Here is a 26,482-nt window from a genome sequence, read left to right as displayed (position 1 = left end):
TTTATTTAAATCTTCCTCTTCTCTCTTTTTGTCCCTCTCTTTTCTACCCTGTTCTTCTTTCCTCTTCCGTCTTCCTCTTTTCCAGCCTCCCTCCTTCTTATTCTCCCCTTTTCCTTCCCACTCTGAATCTCTCAATGTGTCTCTTTGCTTCTGCATCTCTGTGTATGTCTCTCTTAAATATTATATGCATGTATACAGACATACATGCATACACATACATACATGCACACATTAATTTGCAGCTGAACAAGACCTTTGAGGTCATTCAGCCATCTAATTCAGCCTCCCTCATTTTATATTTGATGAAACAGAGGCTCAGAGAGACTAACTTAATTAAGGTCACATAGGTAGCATATGTTAGAACTCAGGTCTCCCAAGTATACTCTTTGCTGTACCATACAGTGTATATGTATATTCATATGCATATATTTACATATATGCACATGTATGTATACACACATATATACACATACATATATGTACATACATATAAATACACACATATATGTATATACATATCAATACATATGTATATACATATACATACACACACATATATATACATATATACATATACATATACATATACATATATATATATATATATATGCAATTTTTAAGCAAAGTAGTGGTAAAATAATGAGTTTTTACGTATTGCCCTGAGACTTAGAGGCCCCTTGGATTCATCCTTTGACTCTGTCCTCACCTAAGAGTAAAACTCTAGGGAAATCTCTAAAAAACACAGCTTAGATGTGGTTCATAAAAAAGGAGGACTCCCTCAAAGCAGGAAATAGGTTCTCACCTCATAGAGTTATTTATTATATAAGCTAGGTATTGTGTATTAGACCTAACTTTCATTTCTTTCACTAAAGAAAATGTATGAAAGAGAGTGCACTCCAAAGCACCAGTGAACACACACAGTATCACAAAAACAAAACAAAAAATTTCAACCTGTTATATGTAATCTATTGCCAAAAGGGAAAGATCCCTTAAAAGAGTATTGAATGGGTACTATGCTTTAACCTAGTACATGTACTATCCCAGGATTGTAAGCCAAATTTCAAAAAGGGTTTGCAAACTCTAGGTCCTCTGGCCCCTCATCACATGGCTTCAGTTCTTCAGCCCTAATGTGACCCTGCATGTGGTCCTCTTATCTGAGAAGCTTGCTTTTGAGGAAATCTCTCTTGGCTGATGCCCAAATCCCAACCTCAGGATCTCTCTATCCACAAGGTTCCAAGACTGGAAATGTTAATTCCTCAGGATTTCTTAGCACATTGACTTGCACTCAGAAAAGGAAACAGAAAGGCAGAAGACAGCAGCCAGGAAGTACAAGAACAAGAATTAGCAACTCCAATCTCAGCCTCACCAGGAAAATGTCTTCTCTTGCCATGGGTTTCTGTTGCAAATTGACTTTGTTTTCAGTAAGAGGATGGCTAGGGAAAAATCCCCTCTCCTTCTTTGCTGCTAATCCAGGGAAGAGAAAGCAGTGGGTGGGTGGGGGAGAATATGACAATCTTACATCACCCAGTTGCCAATCATCTTCAATGAATTTTTTCCCAGTCACTGGGACCCCATCACAAGAGTTCACTGTATCTTCTCCTTTAGTGAGGAATCGTGGCTCATGTCTACCTTCATGGGAGGTATTTCAATCCATCAAATTAATCAAGAATTCTCCTCATTACCCTTGATATACACACACAAACAGGAAGATGTGTTTTAAAGTATGTATATGTATATCCATCTATTAACCACTAAGTCACTTAATCTCTCAGCTTCAGTTCCCTCATATATAAAATGGGGATAATAATTGCATCTACTTCCAAGTGTTGGGTCAAGGATCAAATGAAGTAGTAGAAATAAAACATTTTTTCAAACTTTAAAGTATTTAACTATATGTAACATTTATAATTAATATTACATTTATATGAATGTAATCTTTTATTATTAAGTATTCATTATGCATGTTATAGCTATCTGCTTATATAATATAAATCTCTTGTGCATATATACATGTGAAATAAAAGAGTATATATGGGTTACAATAATGTATGTGATTATACTTTCTGTGTCTATATGCATATACACATATAGGATTATATTTCCCAGAATTATTTTAAACTCTTTTTCTTAAAAGGAATCAGAGAAGTGATATTTAACAATAAGCATAAACCACGGATGATAAAGTTCTCTTACATTACCTGAGTATGTTAAATGGATTGTACAGCAATATCACCGTGGCAATTCTATATTTAAGGTTGAAAAAGTCATTTCCATTTTAAATCTCTATTTTCTGTTTCCTATAGCTTTTCTTTTTCAAAAAAGTCTCTTCTGTTGAAATTTTTTCATGCTTCATCTCTATCTCAGCAACATATTGGAAAGTTTCATTAAAAAATCTATTTGACCATTTATGAATTACCTAAATGTGAAAGGGGACATTTGTGAGGTTGGTAAAGTTTTTGAAATGAATTTATTTTAAAATTCCATCATTCAGAAATAGCTTGGCCCTTACCGTAAGCAAGGCCTTTTACCTTACTTAAAAAATGTTTTGAAAGCACAAATACATGGCCTTTTGGAAATGATTTACTGTGCAGGAGAAATAAACAATTTCTCCTTCAAGAAGATGTCCACAAGTTGGTATATTCAAAAGGACTAAAATCCACCTGCAATCAGTGATACAATGGAGGTACCATTCAAGAGGTAGTTTGCTACAACTTTTTGTTTCAGTAGTGGTCCCCACGTATGGGCTACTAACTCCAATGGAGTCATGAGGCTTTTGCCATGGCTTTGAAAATTTATTAATAAATAAACACTTTTCTTTACAGTAACATCACATATACATCCATATTACTATTTTTCAAATGCATATAAAAGCTTCTGCCATTAATAAAATGTACATTTATTGACAGACATTTATTGATTAACAGTAGCTTTTAACAGATACTTTTCCAGACAATGGATATTAATACTGCGACTACTGTAATATGGAAGGTCCATGGCATTTTTTCTTTTAGTGTTAGGAGAGAATCTTAATAGTCAAAATGTTGGAGACCATTGCTCCCATGGATTGCTCAATGTCCTTTGACTTCAAGCTTGTACTGTGTCACTCAATCAAGCAATCAACAAGCATGAGCTGGCCAAATCTAGGCATAGAAACACATTAGATGAAACAATTTCTACTCTCAAGAAGCTTTCAGGGCCCATTGATCGGTTTTGTCACTTACATCATGCAATCATTCTATGGACTAATATAGCATAAGCAAGCACAATCCACATGGTTCCAGGCAATGGTCTAAACAGGTCTGACAATTAATTTTCAAATTTCTGGGTAACATTCACTGTGCTTCATTGTTCTGAGGGAATAGGAATGAAGATATATCAAAAAATCTGAAAATATAACTGATCAACTGAAATAGTTTCTTAGAAATGTCTAAGAAATAACAAAACACTTTTATAATAACTATATGCTAAATATCCCTTAATAATTTTTTTCCCTTCCTGAGTCTCTATTCTTCAGCTTAACTAGCTTCTTAAAGGCTCTGGTGGGTTGTAGGTCTATTCTCTACCCATCAAGGGTCAAGTATACTGCATGCCTTGCCCACTACTAGCATCATGGTTTTGTACCTTTATTCATAATGGGAACCTACCATCTTCTTACTTCTCACATGCCAGGAGGTGGGATGAGGATGGGGAACCTATCCAGAGACAAATCAACCAAACAACTTGAGGGAGCTATTCACTGATCACCCAGACCTTGAGAGACATTCTAGGCTATTGGCCAGTTTGTGTTACAATTTAAGCCAACTCAGGTTCCCAGAGGATGTTCAGCTAAGTCTTCAGCTAAGATAAAAAAATACAGAATCTGGAAAGGGAAAGTGATCCCAGGTGTGTCAGGATTATAGCCAGGAAGAACTGACTATATCCTAGCTGATAAAGTAAATTTGCCAAGGATATATACAACTGGACATCTCTTCAAATAACCTGAAGTGATAGTTTGTTTTTTACTAGGGAAAGAATGGTACAATGAGGAGAATGGTAATTTTGGAGTCAAAGGATATGAATTGTAATCCTGATTCTGTTACTTACTATCTAGGTAACCTTGGGGAAATCATTTGCCTTTCTTACCCTTAATTTCCTCCCCTATGGAATGGGAGAGTTGGACGACTTGACCTTTATGATTCCTTCCATTTCTAAATCTGGAATTTTATGCCCAGTAGGAAGAAAGAAGACAGACATTGTGCCTTATATACCAAGTAGTCATCAATGTACCAGGGTCAGAGGGAAAGTGTGGTTTGATATGTGTATATTTAGATAAATGAAGCAAAGGAAGTTTCATCAGAATGGTGAGAAGACTAAATATTTTGTTACATAAGGATTGGTCAAAGCAGAAGCTCTTTTAGGGTCTGTGAAATTACAAAAGTAGACAACTATTTTAATATGATTGGTTTCCTTTATAATCATATACATTTAGAATTTTTATGCATTTGAAAACATAATTCTGAGAATGGGTCCATGCTTTTGTCAGACTTGCAAAGGAGTCCATGTCACAAAAAAAGTTAAAAACTCCTGGGTTAAGGAATTGGGAATGTTTAATCTGTCAAGAGAAGGCTCAGGAGAGAGATGATAGCTGACTTTAGACATTTGAGGGCTGTTATATGGAAGAGTGATTAGGATTGTTCTGTTTAATCTGACATGGAAAAATCAGATATGCTGGATACAAATCAAAAAGACACATGTGGGCTCAAAATGAGGACAAATTTCCCATCAATAATTACTATCCAAATGTGGAATGAGATACTTCAGAAGGTTGTAAATTCCTTACCACTGGAGGCTGTCAAGTAGAAGCAGGATGACCACTTATTGATAATCCCAGAATATGAAGCTTGAAAGGTTAGTCTTTGAAAATGAAGCTTCAGGACCTTGGAGGCCACCTAGTACAACCCATGTTAGAAAAAAGAAATTCTCTTTACATCCTCAATATGGGGTACGTGCCTCCTTTGGATGATCTTCAGTTTATTTGATGTCCTTTCTAAGTTTGGTTGCTCAGAACTGTACATAATATTCCAGATGTGGTCCAGAGAAGATATGATGAGGACTTAAGTTAGGAGGGTCTTGATTAGATATGAACTGGACTAGGTAGATAATGTTCAGGTTTCATCTAAGTCCAAGCATTTATGATCTTAGAAATAAGGTTGAGTGTATCAGTATGTCTGTATGACCATGTGTATGTGAAGAATGGGATCATGTTTATACAAAGATAAGCTTTACGATGTCTGGTTGTCACTCAAGAATGATGGGAGTTCGGTTTCATCATTCGTATATTAGCATGTAATTTGCAGAAATGGCTACACTTCTCTTGGATTATTAGGTGGAGATGGAAACACAAGAGCCACTACCTGTATTTACCCTAGGATCATATCCTTGGAGTTATCACAAGTTTCTAATAGAAGGGAGGTAGATGTTACTTTACCCCCACCTCCAGCATAGCACAGTTGCTTCCTGTAACTAGCCCAGTTCCTAACAACAAAGCCAGACTGGCAAGACAGAAAGTCAGGTCAGGGTAGAAGCTAATGAAATGATTAAAAGAAAGAAAGGTGAGAGAGTAAAATTAATCTGGCTTACTGTTCCTACCAACAACTCTTCTAATCTGCAAGGCTAACCTCTGGCAAACAGTTTAGCAAAAAGAAATTCTTCCCTGATAAAGGGTGTAGCTCAGCTCTGTGCATTTCATTCTGAATGCCAAGTACTACATTTAGAAACCACCATTTGGCAATGATATGTACTTTCTGAGTTAAATCATTCAGGGTTACATGGCAATGATTTGTATACCATCAATACATTTTTGATAGGGAGATAGGGGACTACTAGCAATGAGTATGTCACATCTTTTTTGGACAAATTTTATGTAACTTGATTTTAGAGTTAACACATTTCAAGTGTTGATTATGGTGCCTTAAAAAAGTTGATTTATTACCTTCATCAGGATCCAAGGAATTTAGACCATATTTGCTTCCCTATACCCCCTGCGGTCTACTGTCACTGTGTGACTATCCCCTAGAATTTCTCCTTTTTTTCCTCTCCTTGTAGTTCTTTGGGTGTTTAACAGTTCCCTCAGGGCATTGCCAATTATTTATGACATAGTTGTCCATGTAAGATCTAGTCGGAAAACCTGTTCCTATGGAAACTGCTGTTTTCAAACAGGCTGGCACCAACTTCAAAACAATATTATCAAATGTACAATAGTGGGGACATCTTTAAATGGAGACACACTCTAATGATTCAGACAACCCCAAAGAACGTGCAAAACTAAGAACAAAATGATGCTCACGCTACCACTGGACCAAGTAGAAGGTGCAGTGCCAATTAAGAAATACAGGGAATAATTTTGCCTTTGTACATATAGGAAATCCAGATAGAGTGCAGGTTAAGCTTTGAAAATAAAGCTTCAGAAGATGTCCACAGGAAACACATAGTACATTTGTGATTGAATTAGCAGAAGCAGGTGGAAAATTATAGATTAATTTATTATTATTATTTATAATTTTTTTCTGTCATTTAAACACATACTCCAGCCTAAAACCTCTCCTGAAATCCTTCGTCTATAGTCCTTGCTACTGAAAACACAGCCTCTGAAACTATATTTTATAATCAGGGTATTTATTAGCTCATTACCCATTCCTAGTTTGTTTCCTTTGTTCCACTGTTTATTCATTTTGACACCAAGAGAAATAAAGCACAATGGAAGTGCTGAGTTAGACTGCTCACAAAGAGTTTGGTTAATCAGGTTACTAAGGCAGAAATCATTCTATACCCTAGACTGAGATTTTTTTTTCCTTTTGTTTGTTGGAAGACACTCATTTCCCTCTGCTGCATTTAGAACCAAATTTCACTAGTTACCATGGCAATATTTTTGAAGTCAGTATCTCTCTAATGTTCTGTCATGACCTATTATGATATAGCCTGGATTTGCTGTAGACTTCATTTGTCCATCAGTCATACCAAAGAACACTGAAAGGGATGGGGAGGAGAGAGAGCTGTACTTTATTATGTCACAAAAATTATCCCAGTTTTTTTTAGGGTGGTATGAGAGGTTGGAGGAAATGTGCTTTTAAAAAATCAACTCCATTACATAGTAAAGCATTCTAAATTTTGGCTCGTATTAATTAAATCTGCAGGCATGAACATACTTATGCCATGGTTTTGTATTTTATGAACTGAGAGACTAACTGGGATAGATATGAACGTGAGGAAAACTCACGGATGTCCAATTTGAAGATGAAATACAAGAGTTCCTGCTGTGGGGTTTGTTTCAGGAAAAGAAAAAGGAAAAAAAAAACACCCTAGTTTGTTCACTCCAGGACCTGATTCATGGTTTGTATGTCTTGTGATTAGTCATCCTGCTCTAATTTGTGTGCTTCCTGTGGGCCACAACAGAAGTGCTGGTTCTCTTGGGAGATAAATGAGCTAAAATGGAAGACATTGCCAAAGAAAGGCTTTTACATCTGATGTTGGGAATGTGCAGAAAGGCAACATTAGCATTCAGGCAAGATTTGAAGCTTGTGGCCTGACTGGCCAAAAGGTAATGGCTAGCCCTTGAATTATGATGAAGAACCAGACGTGACTAGAATGGCTTTTGACTTTCACTCATTTCCTGCATCACCATCAACCCTAACCATCATTTAGAGAGTACACCAACTCCTTTTCCACCCCACCAAGTATGAAGCATCATTCTAGGTGCTCAGAAGATTAGATAGAGGTGATCTAAGATGCAAAATCTTTACCTTGGTATTTCCTTATCCCTTTTCTCTCCCCCAGTTATTTTTCCTCCTTGAATTTAAAAAAAAATTCTTTAGAATTATTATATATCACATATATCCCACAGATTTTCCCCATTAGGATATAAGGTTCCTTGATGGAAGGAAATGTTTTTGCTTTTTTTAAAAATTTAAATCTACAGTATTTAGCACAGTTTTTGGCACACAGCAAGTGCTTAATAAATGCCTGTTGATTGATTGAAAATACATAATTTTTCTGTTTAAAAGTCTCTATGCACTCATGTAGAATCATAGCCTTCAGGAACTGAAAAATTGCTTTCATTTTTGGATGATATAATTGGAGAGATTAAATGATATAGTGAATATTAATGAACTGAGGCACACCAAATTTTTTCAAAATATACTTTCTCCTTTGGCAATCTCATTCATTCTCAGAACTCAAACTAATACAAACTCCATGAATATGATTCCCACATATGTACATATGTATGTACATATGTATAGCCCTAGTCTGTTTATTGAGCTCCAGACCCATACCTCCAGCTGCTTCTGGTATCTCTAAGCCTATATATTCTCCTTGCACCTTAAACTCAATAAGTTTAATGCAGAGTTTATTATTTTTCTTCCTGAATTATTTCTTCCTTGTGAGACCCCATTTCCTTCTGTGACACTATCTAGTATTTAATATTAGCAATATTATGATTCTCTTTGCTTTCTGGGTGAAATTAATTATATAAATCTCCTATTGGTTAAATTATGTGAAATCAAAATTCACTAATCTTCTTGTTGTATTGCCTTTACTTGCCCAGCCCTATCCCATCCCTTAAACATTTCCCAAATGAGTATTCCCCTCCATTCCCATGGTCTACTTTCTTAGTAAAGGCTCTAATTACCACCATCAAGGACTATTACAATATCTCTTATAGTTCTTTTCATCTTGACCTTCTCCCTTCATTCCTGATCAAACCATTTTTATACTAGTACTAGAATGAATGAATGAAAAATATTTAAGCTCTTTCTGAGTTATGGGGATATAAATACTAAAAGTAAAATAGTTCCTTCTCTAAAGGAATAGAAGGGAGTTTTGGCCAGGCATAGGTATTTTGGTCTAGGAAGTCACAAAAAAATGTGAAATAATCTTTCTTATGCACTCATTTGGTCATATCATACCATGACTAAAAAAACCAAAAATCTGCCTCTTTATCATCTACTAAATAAAGTTCCAACTCTTTTGTCTGACATTTGAATCTTCTCCCACCTAATATCATATTTTCTGACACACTCCAGCTAAGCTGGATAAATTTTTGTTTCCTTCCATTGTCTGTGTCCTTCCAATTTTCTTAGGCTGTGCCTTATGATGGTAATCTTCTCTCTCTCTCTCTCTCTCTCTCTCTCTCTCTCTCTCTCTCTCTCCCTCCCTCCCTCCCTCTCTCCCTCCCTTTCTCTCTCTTTATATCCATTAAATTTCTATTTCTATTTTAAATCCTAATTTAAATGCTATTTCCTCCAGGAAACCTTACTTATTTAACAATTTATTTTATAAGTCTCAAGTGCACTTATTATATAATACTGTATACTATGGTCTTCTGTGTGGATGTTTTATCTCCCACTTAACTGTAAAGATCCTTGAGGATAGAGACCATGTTTCATCTAGATTTGTCTCTCCCCCAGTTTCTAGGAAAGCGTTCTGAATACAATAAGTGTGTACAGGCATATTGCACAGGCATATTCAAACAAAAGCAAAACAAGATAAAAACAAATGGATACATATTGTCCAGACTAAAAAAATGCCATTGTATGGAGAGCCTATTGAGCTCATCCATTGGTATATATGTCTTGGAGAGTCATTACAAATGGGAAATGAGTTGAAGCCAACATTGCAAAGGAAGAGAGGAAGCTTGATGGCCTTTGAGAAATTACAGAGTTCCCTTAGGGACTTCAAACGTCCATATGAAACAAAGGCCCACCAGTGTAATACTCCTCTTTCTACCATGTGACTATAAAACTTTGAGTACCTCAATTTTCGAAGAATTTAAAATCAGCATCACCAAGAGGACAATGAAAGGGAGAATGGTGGGCATGAGCAGGCTGCAGGCTATGGCATATTACAGAGGATTACAAAGGGGAAGTAAAGATTTCATTTAAGTAAAATAAATATAAGATGGAATAGTCATAAGGAGAGGGAGGGGGATAATTAAGGTGTTTTGATGGTATTGTTGAGGCATCAAGAAAAGGCAAAGAAGGCTCCTCGAACATTGGATGGCCCTCCTATAAACCTGAAGGAGAATATGGACAGGAGTTGCATGAGAAGGCATGGATGAGTTGTGGACTTCATTGTTGCAGGGAGCACCCACATTAATGAGATAGATCAAAGATCTATTTGATTATGTATGTATCTAGGTATGTATAATGATGTCTCTACCACTAATAATAATAATATAATCACTTCTACCACTAATAAGTCACATTACTGTTGGGCTGAGAGTTGAACCTAAGTCTTTAAATTTATAGTCTAACTGTTCTTTTTGTTATCCCACATTTGCCTATATACTATGCTACTTTGCTCTCATTGAAAGGTTGCTCTTGTAATACCATTCATCAGGTGCTCTGGGTTTGTGTTCTCCCTTTCCCTAATGAGGGTAGGGTCAGAATTGGGTCTTCTTTTTTTGAGGTTTCCTCTGCACTGTCCTCTCACTTTAATTACTTGATGGTACCTAATCAGAATATGACAATGTTTCTCTAGCCAATCATCTCTTGATTCTCTTGAAGGGAATTTTCCTGTCAATCACTTTAGACTACTGGTTAATTCATAGTCAGGACTGCCAACCCCCTAAAACATGCTTGCTTATGCCAGTCCTGAGTCAGATTCTGGGATATTTGAGTGGAGCAGAAAAGAGACTGGTACTAGTTATTCCTTTAGCTTGACAGGAAGAAAGTTGATTTTGGAGTCTGAATACCTGTGTTTAAATCCTAGATCTAGTATTTACTACCTGTGTACCCTGGACACTTCATTTAACTTCTCTGAGTCTAAATTTCTTCCTCTTTAAGTGGCAGTGGGGGGGATGGGGGCGTGGGAGGTGGTGGGTGGGGTGGGGGGGCGGGGCGGGTTGGACAAGGTGAACTCTAAGTTTCCTTTCAGCAATCCTCTGATACTATGATTTATATGAGGGCTATAAATAAATATAACTGATACATCCCTCTAGTGGGCTGGATAATCAGTTGACTTTATTACCCGTAATGGGAATTATCTATAATCCCATTATCTATAATGGGAATAATCAGAAGAACTTTCCCCCTTTCGCATCTGCTTTACTGGGGCACTTGCATTCTAATGGGGGAAGACGACACATAAAACTTCTTGACTTCAGTTTTCTCATCTGTAAAATGAAGAAGTTGAGTAAGTTACCCTTTAAGACTTTTTCTAGCTCTAAATCTCTGACCTATTCTGTTCTAACATGAGTGGTGGCTAAGGAGGTGATGCTCTGGTGACTGATGGTAGAGAGTTAACTTCACAACTATGAGAAGGGAATAGGCATTTATATAATGCCTACTATGTTGATTAGTGCCACATGCAGATGAGGTCCCATAAACAAACCAGCAATAGCAATATGACCCTCAGCAACATCATTGATTACATTTCACACGAGGTCAGTCTGGTGTATTTCTGACTTACTACTGCTGCTTTTGTTGGATTTTTGAGATAGAAGCTGGTACCACTATCAACCAAAAATATGCGGATATCTCCTCTCTCCCTCCATCTCTTCTACCTTTTTGTGGGGGCTTGCATAGGATGATATTATACACAGAAGCTAATGGTATCTGTACTAACACTGTAAGCACTTATTGAGATACTTTTTCTCTGTCCTCATGGTTTAGGCTATAATTCAGCAGTAAATATTTAGAATTTTTAGGACTTTTTTTGGGAAAATTCCTCTTACGAGTTCAGGCTACTGTTTTAGGCGCAAGTGTTAAACAGTGGTAACATATCACGATAATATATTCTCTTAAAGTATAATGATATAATTTGTTGCACTGTCATGTTACATTTGAATAGCCTCCATGGCCAACTAATGATTGGGGAGCTAGCTGTCAGTGAAATCCTTTACTCACATCAGGGACTGTGAGTTTGGGGAGGAGTGTGCATTGACAGTGATAGTGATAACATGGAAGGCATTTGACATCATGCCATGCACTCTTTGCACAGCCGCCTTAGTAAAGTAAACAGAAAAAATAGATGACATAGGAAATACATTATGTTAGCCACTAGAAACTGTGAAGCATTTCCAGATTCCCAAAGAAAGAGCTGGAGATTCAAGAGGAAGCATGATTCAATGAAAAGATGGCTGAATTCAAAATCAGAGCGTTTGGGTGCAAATCCTGGTTCTACCATTTACAACCTATGTAACCTTGAGCAAATCATTTCGACATTGTGGAACACAGTTTCCTCTTCACAAAATGGTCAAATCTACCTGTCACTTATGGGCCTTTTCAACTCTAAATTCATTACCCTACAATCCTAGAAGAGCTGGTGAACTAAGGGACTTGACAAAATGTTAGCTTGAGGGGTCCATGGTACAGGATAGGCACTCAGGCCAGTAGAGTTAAAGGTAATGAAAAAACAGACAACAGATTACCAGAGAAATGCTGGAGTTATTTAGCTAGTGACTAGTCTGAAATAGACTATTCTTACATGAAGATGTTACACGTTTCCAGATAACAACCTTTAATGGAATGCATATAATGTATATTTTGTACATAACTCCAACATGTTAGATAATGTATTTGACCTCCTTTTCTGCTTCACCATATGCATCTTGGGATGGTATGTAGGCACTCTATGTACCTAAAATTTATGTGTTTGCTATATTGTTTACCATTTTAATTTCTGAATTAGGTACTACATTGGTAAATGTGCATGGAACCCAATTGTGTGCAAATGAATGAGTAGTCCAACAGATTACAAATTGAAACCATCAATCAGTTATTTCAAGGACTGCAAATATCACTGTGAGGGAGAGTGTAAAGGGGGCCAGGGTTTTACTATGATGGCTGGAATGCCAGAAGAGGATTCACTGCTTAAACCCCTTTCTGTTTTGTTGTCTTCTTGAGGCTTATGAAATGGATACAAGAATATGTGGAAGGCAGGGCATCATGGAAAGTGAAAGTATAAAGAATTGTGTGTGAATGTGTGTATGTTTATTCCCAGACTCAGGGGAAACAAAACTAAACCAAAAATAAAAACTGAAGAAATGGAAGGCTTTGATAGTGGGGTAAAGGTGGGAAGAGGGGTTATACCACTTGTTCCTGAGTCAGAGAAGAGGTAAAAGAAAATCACTTACCCTGGAGAGTCTCTCCAGCAGTAACTCAAGGCATCCCTCTCTCTACAGTTTTCAAAGTGTAATAGGTTGGGGAAAATTACTGCTTGGAGAAGTGTTCCAGTAGCTTTTTTTAAGCAAGTTTTCTCTCTGCTCTCTTCGGAATATGAGTGTCCTCCCTCTCCAAGCTCAGAACTTATATTCTCTTCCCTGCCTCTCCCCCAGCAAAGGAATCTATGAGGGAACTGTTTTCCTCTGATTTATGATGGGCAAGAAAAAAATTGTTGAAGATTATATTTTGTTGGTATGGTTCAATTATATATTTTGTTATTTGATTTCTGGTGATTTGCCTGATTTGCAAAAAGAGTTTGTATTAGACAATGGTTCAAGTCAAGAATACATTGTCCTTTTACTTTGAATCTTAGGTGAGTATGGGGAGTTCTAGGGCAGAAAGAGAGTTAGTCATAAGAAAACAAGCAAGCAAGGTGGACTTAATTGAAACATCAAGGAGATTAATTTTATCCAGGCTCAAAAATTATGATGTTTGAATATTATTAAAATATATTCTCCAATGACCTTTGCTGAAGACACATGAGTAATCTTCTTTATTTACTAAGAGGATGAGAATTATCATTGCTAACCTCAGGTCTGTTCTTATGCTTATGGAGAGTAGGTTATTACTTCTGTGGAATGATTTGAAGGATAGGCTTATGTAATCATAGTTTAGAAATTGGAAGGAATATTAGAGTTCTAATCCAACCCTCTCGTTTTACAGATGAGGAATGGAGCTTCAGAGAATCAAATGATTTGACCAAAGTCACATAAGTAGTTAGATGAAAGAAGAGCCTGAGAGACAGAGTTTTGGGGTAATTAATAATTAATTTATTAATTAGACTAGCAAATAATAAATTGATGGTCAGTGGTCTCTCTTGGTGACCAAAGGCAAACCATGGAGATCATCAAATGCTTAAATACTGTTGGAAAAGTGGGTGCCCCTGACTGGCGAAGGTCGACTTGGATTGGTGAACAATCAATGAGGGAGTGGACTTTCAAATGAGGAGGTGGATAGAAAGCCTTCAGCTCCTCCTGCTGAGAATGTGGCCTGATCATGAAAGACTCAGCTGTTTGCAGAAATCTGGACAAAAGAATCCATCTCCACCCAGACTACTTAAGTTGAATCATGTTGGGATGGGGTAGGGGTCAGGGCTAGGGCTGGGGTTCCACGACAAGAGCCTAGCACTTTTTTTAGGACTGGAAGTCACCTAGATTAGATTCTTTTTACACATTAATCAGAAATAAGCTTTCCCAGTTGGGTGGGGTCCTTCCCAAGATTGAGGAGAATTTTCCAGAGGGTTAGGCCAGTCTCATCATTGGCCCTGTCTTTCAGAGACTTGTTGACCTGCAAGGGCTGGTTCCTAAATGAGGAAGTAAAGAAAGAAAAAAAAACCCTGGATCCTGATACTGATAATTCAGTTTTCTCAGTAGTAAGTGGCAAAGCTGTGATAAAAGAAGATATCTATATCAGCGGATTGATGCTTGGAGATAAGTTTAGGGCTTTCAGATTCATTAATCGTTAATCTGGGCCAATCAGTTGGGGCTCCTGTTCTATTACAAATCACACCCCAGAGTTGTCACTCGTTCACAATGGAGAGGCGTGTGAAAATGATCCACTCCCTCATTCAGGTGCAGTTGAATTAATGCTCAGAGAATGGAGAGGGAAAAGAGGTAGGAAGGAAACATGGTCCATGAAACAAATAAACAATGAGTGTCCATTCTCTTGAGAGGCAGGACTTGTACAGGACTTGGAGTCAGAAGATTAGGGTTCAAATCTTGCTTCAGAAACTCACTGGCTATGGGACCAAGGGCAAGTAACTTCTCTGAGCCTCAGTGTCCTTACCTTAAAAGTGGGGATGATAATATCTGGAGACCTCACTCAGTGTTGTTATTGTGGAGCAAATAAGTCAATTGAGCAATCAATAAGTATTTATTAAATATATACTCTGTGTTAAGCGCTGGGATACAAAGAACAACATGAAATTCCTATTCACAAGGAGCTTACATTCTATAGACAATGTATTTAAGTCACATAATGTTAGCTGTAATTATTTTCATCTTTTTCACTTAAAGGAAGTAAAGGGTAAATCTCAGCAAAGTGCTATATGATCTTTTTTCCTTATGACTATACCCCTTATCGAAATGAAAATACTCCTGAGAGAGGTAACCCATGGAATCAGCCATTTCTACTTTTTTAGGGAACATGTTTTTGACCCTTTTCTGTTGAGTATGTATTATAAGAGAGGGAGAACATCTGAAAAATATCAAGTACCTATGGGAGTAAAGAATACTTTGAAGGCAAATGTTTTTGAAGAATAATTTCACTTATTTCTTTATCGGCAGCTTGTTCCCATTTGAGAGTAGAGTCAGGGCAGCAAAATGTACTGTCACAGGAGCTTAGTTTAAATCCTGACTTTATCATCTAGTGACCTTGGATAAGTACCTTGGCCTCCATGCTCTTCACTTTTCTCATCTCAAAAGAATAGGCTGCTCTAGATGACTTCTAAGTTCTCTTCCATCTCTAAATCTACGAATTCTCTCTGGACCTGCGGATGATGAAATACATGGCAATTTACAGAGACAGGTTGCTTGATGTCTACAACTATTACACACTGGCCAGAAGTTGATGATATGAAAGTCTTGGTTCTATGTTAGGGTTCTAGACAGCAGGAATCCTATCTGTCATATATTTCACCAGAGAACAGAGGTGTACATAAACTCATATATACACATACTTTTTTTTTTGCTTGAACCCTCAACTAGTGTATATGGTATATATACACATAGTATATATACATATATGTGTATATGTCTATATCTATAATATAAATATATGTCAACATATACACACACTTTATATATAGATACACACACACACACACACATATATATATATATATATATATATATATATATATATATATATACATATACATGTATGTATGTATAGGATAGTCCAAGTCAGTGCAGTTTTATGCTTTAAACTTTAAGCTTAAAACTGTACAAGGAACTTTGGGACATCTTGTGTATGCAGTATGTAATTTATTTATATACACACACATGTGTGTGTGTTTATATAATACTTTGCAGATTTACAAAATGCCTTATAACATTATTCTCACTTTTTCCTCTTACTAACTCTCTGAGGTAGGTGATATTATTATCCTTATTTTGTAAAACAGGAAACTGAGGCCAAAAGAAGTTAACTGACTTGCTCAACATAACTAGCAAGTAACTGTAATAGGATCTGAAATCAGTTCTTCCTGTCTCCAAGTCACCAACTATTCTATCATTCCTCCATCTATCTATCTATCTATCTAGGGATGGGGGTAGAAGTAATCAAGAGACTATGGGCAGCCCCTATGCTAATTGTAAGCTGCTGAAAGTTTTTGAAAGCCCAAAGATTCCCTCATAAGACCTTTCCTTTTCTCCCTCCCTCCATTCACTCCTTTTTTCCTTCCTTCCAACCTTCCTTCCTATTTTTTTGCTTCTGCTTAATATGTCAAAAGCTAGGTAAGCGTTTCAATAGTCCAACTTCAGTTCAATCTTCGAAGTTACAGGCTACTATATATGTATATTCTCAGGCTAAATGCATTGATCAGTAGGGGATTGTTTCTAGGTTAGAAATGTTGGTATTGCTACTCAGGAGGCTGTCAGGAAGAACCACAGTGATTCAGAAAAACCTAATCTTCTAGTTACAACCAATCCCATGGAGCACAGACAGACAGGTCTTTAGAAAGTATACTCTTGCTGTGGCAAAATTAAGGATATGAAAATTATCTCTTGGCTGGAAGGGGAACTGCTGTAAATACCAGGTAATGAGATTCGAATGTAACATTTCAAGATTGTCTTGAATTCCATTGTGAGCAAATGCATACTCCAAAACAGGAAGAAAGGAAATTAGTTGTTCCAAGGTAGCATATTCTCCTTTGTGGCAAGCACTTAGCAAAAAGGGGATCAGCCTTCTTTAATTTTCAGATAGAGAGTTCTTGTTTCTTTAGGGGGGAGAAGCAAGAAACTGAATACTAAATGGCATTACAAATGTCAGAGCAAAATTGCCTACCTGTGAATCCTTTAGTATTTTAATCCTTGGAAATTGCAAGATTCTGAGCTTGAAGTGAGTCAGGATATAAAATTCTCATCTCTTTAGTTTTGGCTCTTAGCACGAAATTATGACATTTGTTTTGCAAAATTATGGTCTTGTCCTCTACATTTTCTGCTCAGTAGCAGAACTACGATATTGAATATTTGGAAGCTGAGGATGACAAAGGATTTGCCTGATGCTATGGTAATTTTACTTGTCTTTTTTCTGTAGCCTTCACTGAGCTTCCTCTACCATCCCTTCCCCAAAGATGGAGTATTTTATGGATGGGATAAATAATTATGCCTCAAAATACTTGCTAACATCTAAACAGGGAATCTGTTGCCAGAACAGATATTTTTCATGGAGAAATTGATATTTAACAAACAAATTAACTTCAGAGCCTTTGCTGCAGTGACACTGAGAAGATTCCGGGCATATACATATATGTGCGTTCTTGATGAGTGAACTAAACCACATTAAGTTCAGTTGAGGCTTGTTCTCCTTTATTCTATATTTCTCACAAATTAGGATAGATTATGTAACCAAGCATGCCAAAAACTTCCAAATTGAAATTGACAGATTCAGTCTGAGTCACACTGTGATAATTTGTGTTTTAAGTGAGACATATAAAAAGATAGAAAGGAGTTTTAAGCCAGAACCATATTAATGAAGCTTCTGCAAAAAGTTCTATGGCTATTACCCAAACCTAAATTGCAGAATATTCAATTTTGTTCTTCCCACATAGCTCCAAGTAGCACAAGGACAACCCCTCTTCCTAGGAGTCATGGAAAGGTGACAGCGTCTTCATCTCCCCCTTCAAGATTCTATGCATGATTTCATAAGACTTCACAGTTTGACTAAGAGGCGAAATATCACAGAAACAGAGTCAGTAGACACAAATATGTTACTGCATCAAATTATTCCTCTCCTATCTCTTGGAGAAGGGTGTAGGAAGCTAGTTATGAAGCATTGCCTCCCCCTTCTCACCCCAGGATTCCTGACAGGTGTAAATGTATCTATCCTAGAGGAAAAGGGGGAAGGTGTCAAGTACTCTTAGCTTTTAGGAATAAGTGTTGTATTTCTTGAGTGAAGTTTAGCATTTCCCCCTTCTGTACATAAGCTCATGGAGTTTCCTCTGGAAAATTAAGTTGGTGTGTGTGTGTGTGTGTGTGTGTGTGTGTGTGTGTGTGTAGGGGGTGGAGAAGTGTTGAATGTTGAGTAAGAAAATAAAGAAATAAGAAAAACAAAGTGGAGGCAATGAAACCTAGAGAGGACTCGACTGAAGGGACTGAAGAACTGACAATTATGAGCTGATATTGTCTATTATTACATAGCTACATACTTCTGGGAAGCTGGTCCAGTATATCAAGGGGTAAGATCTTTAACTCCCTTAAATGATCTCAGGCAACAGGACAACAACAAATAACAACAATGAAAACAAAAACAAATAAAAAGTGTTCATCAAATCTGTAAGTGGGATGGGGTCACTAGAACTTTGCTCCGGGGCAAGGGATTTAGAGGGACTCTATAGCTTCCTTTCCTGCCTCTTGCTGTCCTAATGGCTGCAGCCTCATCCTGGGATGGTTTCCTTCCCTTGCAGTAACTTTGAAAATTCCTAGTGCACTAGAGACCATTCTCTTTTCTCAACAGAAGACTCTCCACCCCTCCTCCCACCTCCATGAGCCAACACCACAACATCAACCACTGTTACATGGCTTACAGGTACAAAAAATGCTGTTATTGTTCTGATATTCAGCATCACCCCCGCTTTAGTTCTTCCCAGCTAGTCTGTTTTCTGGCCTGCCTCATTTTGTTCCATTTTTAGTGTTCTAAAATCTACCACTGTAGATTTTAGACATGGCCCATTGAGAATTGACAGCTGTGAGCAGGATTCACAAAGACCCTTGCTGATTATAAGGAAAAATACAAGACGAGTCTGAGGTCAATACACCAATTAAGTTGTCTCAACTCTTACTTAGAGCTGCCTAGGGTACCTATAAATGCTGCTGATTACCCAGGCCCCAGACCTTCAAGAATTTTACAGGTAGATTTTCAGTTTGGCCTATCTATATGACCTATCAGTTTCAGTTTGGCCTATCTGTATGTTTTCCATGAGCCACCCTGTGACAGTACTGTTCATAGCCCAGGTGCATTCTAGAATTTGACCATCAATTCTATGACTCTGCCCTTGAACTTTAGGAAATGCTTTAATTTTTATCTCTAATATCAGGGCAGTGGCAGGGGAGGGAAGGAGCTAGAACATGTTTGCTCACTGCCCTCCCTAGTACAGTCTTTAAAGTTTCAAGGGAGATGAGAAGGCAAGAAGGAAGAACATGAGCAATTCCTTACTATATGAACAGAAACAAGCAAATGCTACTGAAACTAGGTTATTTGTACTAGTTGGTGAGGAGCATGTCACAGACAAAAGTTTGAAAATACTTCAAGCTTTTTAACTTTATAAAGCAATGCTCCTATGTTCCACAAGGTATATCCGGCCAAAGAAAATTTGTTGACATAAATAATATACCAGTAATAATGAATAATGATCAATAATTAATAATCAAATAATACATCAATCTTCACCACATTCTTCATGGTATGCTTTGCTTCTGTCTATGTTCTTTTCTTTCTCTGTTTTTCCAGTACACTTTCGGGTTCAGTCTCTATGTCAAATAGTGTTTTGACTCATTTTCCTGCCTCCTCTTCTTGCCTCTCTCATTATATAGATATTATGTCTTGGCTTGAACCTGAGATTTCATCAACCTGGTTAACTCCCAATGTGGAAATTCCCTCTTTCATGGCAGAATAAAAACTCATCTATAACTCATATTCCTATAGTGTTAAATGGATTACTGAAAAATTAAGTGACTTGCCCATGGTTGAGTATGTGTCATATTATTAGATTAATTTATATAATTCTATATTCAGCTGTATTCCCAAGATTTTTCAATATATAGATACAAGTAAGTTTCTTATTATGTCTTTGAAGCTTTGAACTACCTATCGGTGGTAAAGCTATGCCCATATTTAGGCTAACATTGGACAAGATTGACCTTGTACAACATTTTGTTTAACTCAGATTTTTTTTTCATCTTATTGTGCCTGTTGAATTTAGTCTTTCATGATATTTTAATGAAAACATCATAGCCCAATTTTATTTTTAAAACCCAAAGAACTCAACCTTTCACTACAAATTTGTAACAGTATATTACACGATCTTGAAATATAAGATCCTTATTTAAGAAGACAGGTGGCACAGTATATATGGTGCTGGGCCTGGAGTCAGGAAGACTCATCTCTGTGAGTTCAAATCTAGCCCCAGACACTTATTAGCTATGTGACCCTGGACAAGTCAATGAATATTGTTTGCCTCAGTTTCCTCATCTATAACAAGAGTTGGAGAAGGAAATGACAAGCTATTATTCAGTGTCTTTGCCAAGAAAACCCCAAATGGGGTCAAAAAGAATCGGACATGAATGAAAAGTACCTGGACAACAACAGCAATTTAAGAAACATCCATTTAATGGTAAAATATATAATGAAATAGTACTTTTCTTATAGCAAGAACACAACAAAGTCTTCTGACCCTAACATACTATTGAAACTGTTTTCTCAAAGATTTCTATTTAAATACCAAGTCCAGTGGCTTTTTCTTATCCCTCTTCCTGTTAAATCTCTCCGCAACACATGGCACTGTTGACTACCCTCTTCTTTTTGAAGATCTCCCTGCTTAACGTTTATGACACTACACTATTCTCCTCCTCTTTGGTCTATCCTTCATTGTCTAATAACTTCCTTTCTTTTTCCTTATTTGTTGGTAGAAGTTATTAATGAAGAACTTCCTACATTGTTGGTATCTCAAGTCAGAGTAACATCAACTAACATAGGCTAGGATAGTTTATTCATATTGAAAATATTCCTGAGACTTAAATGGTCCAGAAGACTAAGACATGAACCATTGATATGGCTTTCTGGAAGCCTAAGGACAGAAGTTTCCTCCTGGATCATTGCCTTGTCATGGCAGAGGGGCTTGCAGAAGTCAATGAAACAATGGGCTATGCCATGCAGCGTTACCTAAGATGGACAGGTGATAGTGGAGAGTTCTGACAAATGGTGATTTTCTGGAGAAGGAAATGGCAAACCACTCCAATATCTTTACCAAGAAAGCTTCATGGAGAAGAGATGTGAGAAAATATATGAAACAGAAGATAAGCACCTCAGGTTGGACGGTGTCTAATATGCCACTGAGTAACAGCAGAAGACAACTGCAAATAATTCCAGTACAAATGAAGTGGTTGGGTCTAAGATGAAAGGAAACTCAGCTGAGGATGCATCTGGTGATGAAAGAAAAATTTGATGCTATAAAGATCAATATTGCATAGAAACCTGGAATGTAAGATCTTTGATTAGTTCTATGAAGATCTACAACATCTTCTATAAAAATACACCCTCCCCAATAAAAAAATGTCACACTCATCATAGGGAATTAGAATGCTAAACTAGGAAATCAAGAGATATTTGGATTGACAAGTTTGTCCTTGGAGTATAAAATGAAACAGGGGAGAGACTAATAGAGTTTTGTCAAGACAATTCACTGGTCACAGCAAACATTTTTTTTAACAATCCAAAAGGCTACATGTGGACCTCACCAAATGGCCAACATTGAAATCAGATTGATTATATACTATGTGCATATATATATACATACATGTATGTGTGTATATACATATACACACATACATGTATATGTGTGTATATATATTATATATATATATGAAGAGAGAGAGAGAGAGAGAGAGAGAGAGAGAGAGAGAGAGAGAGAGAGAGAGAGAGAGGAAGAGAGAGAGAGAGAGAGAAACTCCATAAGTCAATTCAAACAAGATCTGGAGCTGACTGTGGTTCAGATCATGAGCTTCTTATTCCAAAATTCAGACTTAAATTGAACAAAGTAGGGGAAAGCCACAAGTATGACCCAAATAACACCCCTTATGAATATGAAGTGGAAGTGATAAATAGATTTAAGGGGCTATATCTGGTAGATAGAACTATGGATAGAGGTTCATAATATTGTACAGGAAGTAGCAATAAACCCCCCCCTCCCAAATAAAAGAAGAGAAAGAAAGCAGAATGGCTGTCTGATGAGGCTTTATAAATAGCTGATGAAAGAAGGAAAGCAAAAAGTAAAGGAGAAAGGGAAAGACATACCCAACTTAATGCAGAATTCCAGAGAATAGCAAGGAGAGATAAGAAAGTTTTAAAGGAGCTATGCAAAGAAATAGAAGGGAAAAAATAGAATGGGAAAGGCAAGAGATCTCCTCAAGAAAATTAGAGATATCAAGGGAATGCAATAATGGCCATAATAAAAGACTAAACTTATAGAGACTTAAAAGAATTAGAAGAGATTAAGAAGATGTGCTAAGAATATAGAAAAGAACTATACAATCAAGATCTTAACATCACCAATAAGCACAGTGGTATGGTTATCAATATAGATCCAGACATCTAGAACCAGAACAAATTAAGTGGGCCTTAGGAAGCATTGCTAACAACAAGGCTAGTGGAGGTGATGGAATTCCAGCTGAGATATTTAAAATCCTAAAAGATGATGCTTTTAAAGTGCTGCATTCAATATGTCAGCAAAATTGGAAAACTCTGGATTGGAAAAGATCAGCTTGTATTCCAATCCTAAAGTTGGACAATGCCAAAGAATTTGGAAATTACCAAAACAGTTGTTCTCATTTCACACACCAGCAAGGTTATGCTTAAGATTCTGCAAGCTAGGTACCAGCAATATATGAACCGAGAATTACCAGAAGAACAGGCTGGTTTTTTAAGAGACAGAGGAGCTAGACACCAAAGTGCCAGATCTAGAGAGTTCCAGAGGGGGAAAAACAAACAAAAAATACCATCTACTTCTGCTTCATTGAGTATAATAAAGCCTTTGATTGTGTGGATCACAATGAAATGTGGCAAGTCTTAAAAGAGATGGGAGTACCAGATTATCTTGTCTCTTGAGGAAACTGTTTGTGGGCCAACAATTTAGGATTGAACATTGAACAACTGATTAGTTTGAGAGTGGAAAAGTGGTACAAGGCTGTATATTGTCACCTTTTTTATTTAACTTATATGCAGAGTACATCATGGGAAATACCAGGCTGGATGGATCAAAAGCTGGAATTGAGGTTGCTGGGAGAAATATCAACACTTTCAGATATGCAGATGATACTGTCCTGATGGTAGAAAATGAAGAAGAATTAAGCTCCTGATGAAAGAGGAGAGCTAGCTTGAAACTTAATATAAAAGAAAAAAAAAACCTAAGATTTCAGCAACTGGTCCCATCACTTCATGGTAAATAGGGGGAGAAGAAATGGAAGCATTGTCAGATTTTGTATCCTTGGGCTCAAAGATCACTGCAGATGGTAACTGCAGCCATGAAATTAAAAGATGCTTGCTTTTTGGAAGGAAAGGTATGAAAAATCTGTACAGCACACTAAAAAGTAAAGACATAACCTTACCAAAAAGATCTGCATAGTCAATGTTCTGGCTTTTTTCCAGTAGCGACGTATATCTGTGAGAGTTAGAGTATGAGGAAAGCTGAGTGCCACAGAATCAACTCTTTCAAATTAAGTTGCTGGAGAAGACTTTTGAGAGTCCCCTGTATAGCAAGGAGATCAAATCAATCATTACTTAAAGTAATTAAATCAGGCTCTTCTCTGGATGGTCAAATTCTGAAGCTGAAACAAAAACGTTGACCACATAATGAGAAGATGTGAATCACTGGAATAGACCTTCATGTTTGGAAAGATTGAAGGCAAAAGGAAAAGGGGATGGTAGAGGATGAGCTAGATAGTCATGGAAGTAATGAACATGAGCTTGGAAAGACTTTGAGAAATAGTCATGGCATGTTATTGTCTGTGGGGCCACAACAAGTCTACATGACTGAATGATTAAACTATAGCAACAATAACCAGTATAAAAGCCGGTCCCAAAAGATTCAGTAGCTTTTTCTCAGTCACATGCTTTTAAGTGGTAGTCAGCATGAGCAGTACTGAAGCATGGCAATTGCGGTTTGCTGAATCAATGCTGTATCCTTGCTGAATATCCTTTCTATGCTCTGGCTAGGTAAACTTCCTTCTATTGGTGATTTCATTTTGTACCAATACTAAACTTAAAGCACTATACCAGCCTGTGTCAGGCCTAGTAAACCACATCATCTCATTTTTATTATATTAAAAACTAAAATGGATCTGTGATTTCAATGTAGATTTTTTAATGATGTTATCCCAATCTCACTCATCTTGTGAAGCTCATCTATTTACTTCAACAAAGTTTCCACAGAATATCCACTAAACATGCTAGGGGTTTTTGCAAGGATGCCATCACCATCACCATCACTATCACCATCATCATCATCAGTAGAACAAGATCTACTCTCTCCTCAAACAAGGGGTCTTTCATGAATTTATAAAGATTGTAACAATTTTATGACAGATTTGATCATAGAGATAATGTTGTTCCATTATTACTTATATATTAATACCAAGTAAATAATTATATGAAGAGTTCTATGTTAACCAAAGATATTCACCTTTATCATGGAGAAAGCCTTTTGTATTTCCAAAGATGAGTATATATTATCTATTATCAGGTTTTTCTAGATATTCTTTTTTTTCTAATTGACATTGTATTGATAGTAATGAGCCTTATACAACTATAATATCTTCTCAATAACATTTCTGGTCATTCAAGAGATTCAATTAATTATCCATACAGTAAAAAAACAAAAGTGGATGAAAAACACATTCTCCACATGTACAATTGAATAATCAATTCATCTAATTAGTCCATCATTAAGTATATCTAGGACAGATACTATGTAGAGACAATGAGCCAGATCCTGACTTAAATAGCAGGAAAAAATCAGTTGCATCACATTTAAGAAAGTATTCATCACTTTCAATGATCTGAAGCAACTTCAAACCATAAACTCATCTTCCTAACATCAGTATTCTCATAGTTATGCAATATTGCTGCAAATTATTAAACATTGGGATGATTTCCTAGAAATGAGGATTATATTATTAGGAGTTCTGAAAAAAGTCTTTTTAAAAATTACCTTCATCCAGTCTTTGAGTTTTCTTCTTCCTGAAATATTTGGTACTTTCAGTACCCCCCAACCTTATTTTATCACTCACTTCTTGACTCCCTCCATTCTGACTGTGATTTCCTTGGGAGCTGAATCTCAAAGTGTCTTAGCCTCCTCCCACACTGAGCAATTCATGATTCACTTGCCTAGATCTCTTCCCCAATTAACTTTAAGGTCATCAGAAGTGGCTCCAGCTGTCTACTATGCTGTTCCCTCTCAGGTTTGGTGGAATGCTGCACAGCCTCCCATGTTCATTCTGTCCTATGCTGATGACTCCTCCCACTCCTGTTCCTCTGTTCTCTGGCCCAGTGCCAGAAGTTCTGAGCCTCTTTTCCCTGGCATCACCAGTTTAGAGCTTTGTAGCACTGGTGCTTCCTGGTTGCAGCTCTGGCACACTTTTGCTCCTCAAGGGCTGTGGCCAAGCTGGCTGCTGAGGCCTAAGCAAACTTCTCCAGACTGGAGCTGGGGTCTCCACAGCACTGGAAAGAGGGAAGGGAACTGGGAAATAAGGGTGAGTTTTGATGTAAGTCTGTATCATGTCCTTGAGTCTGCTAGAGTAGCTTCACTATTTTTTTCTGTGATCTAATCTTTCCTTCTTGCTTATCTTTATTTTTTAAAATTTTATTTATTCTATTCTGAACTTAAGAAATAAAATAAGCATTTCTATAACATAACAGAATAGGAAAAGTGATTGCACATGACACTGCAAATCTATTATGTACAACTTGCTATTCTTTTAAAATATATAATAAAATTATCACGTAACTTTTTTCCTTTGTTTCTCCCCCACCTCCCCAGAGATGGCTACCATTAGATACAAATATGTATATACATATATATGTAAAATCATTCTATACATCCTTCTACTTATCAGTTCTTTCTCTGGATGCAGAAAACATCTTTCTTCATAGGTCCTTTGGTAGTTGTGGAAATAGGGGAGGGGTGTTGAGTGAGGTCCATGTCAGTAAGCATTTGTTGCTGTTCTGTTTTGTTTTTTACCCTCCCCTCTGTTTTTGGATTCTCGGTGTTCCAGACCTTGGGGATAGCTGAAGTTGGCTTTTCTTTAGTGTATAATTTCTGGTTTGAGGACGTTTGAGAGGTCTTGGGGATT

This window comes from Trichosurus vulpecula, chromosome 3 (assembly GCF_011100635.1).
Source record: "Trichosurus vulpecula isolate mTriVul1 chromosome 3, mTriVul1.pri, whole genome shotgun sequence".
Taxonomy (NCBI): domain Eukaryota; kingdom Metazoa; phylum Chordata; class Mammalia; order Diprotodontia; family Phalangeridae; genus Trichosurus; species Trichosurus vulpecula.
This window is presented reverse-complemented; position numbering follows the sequence as displayed.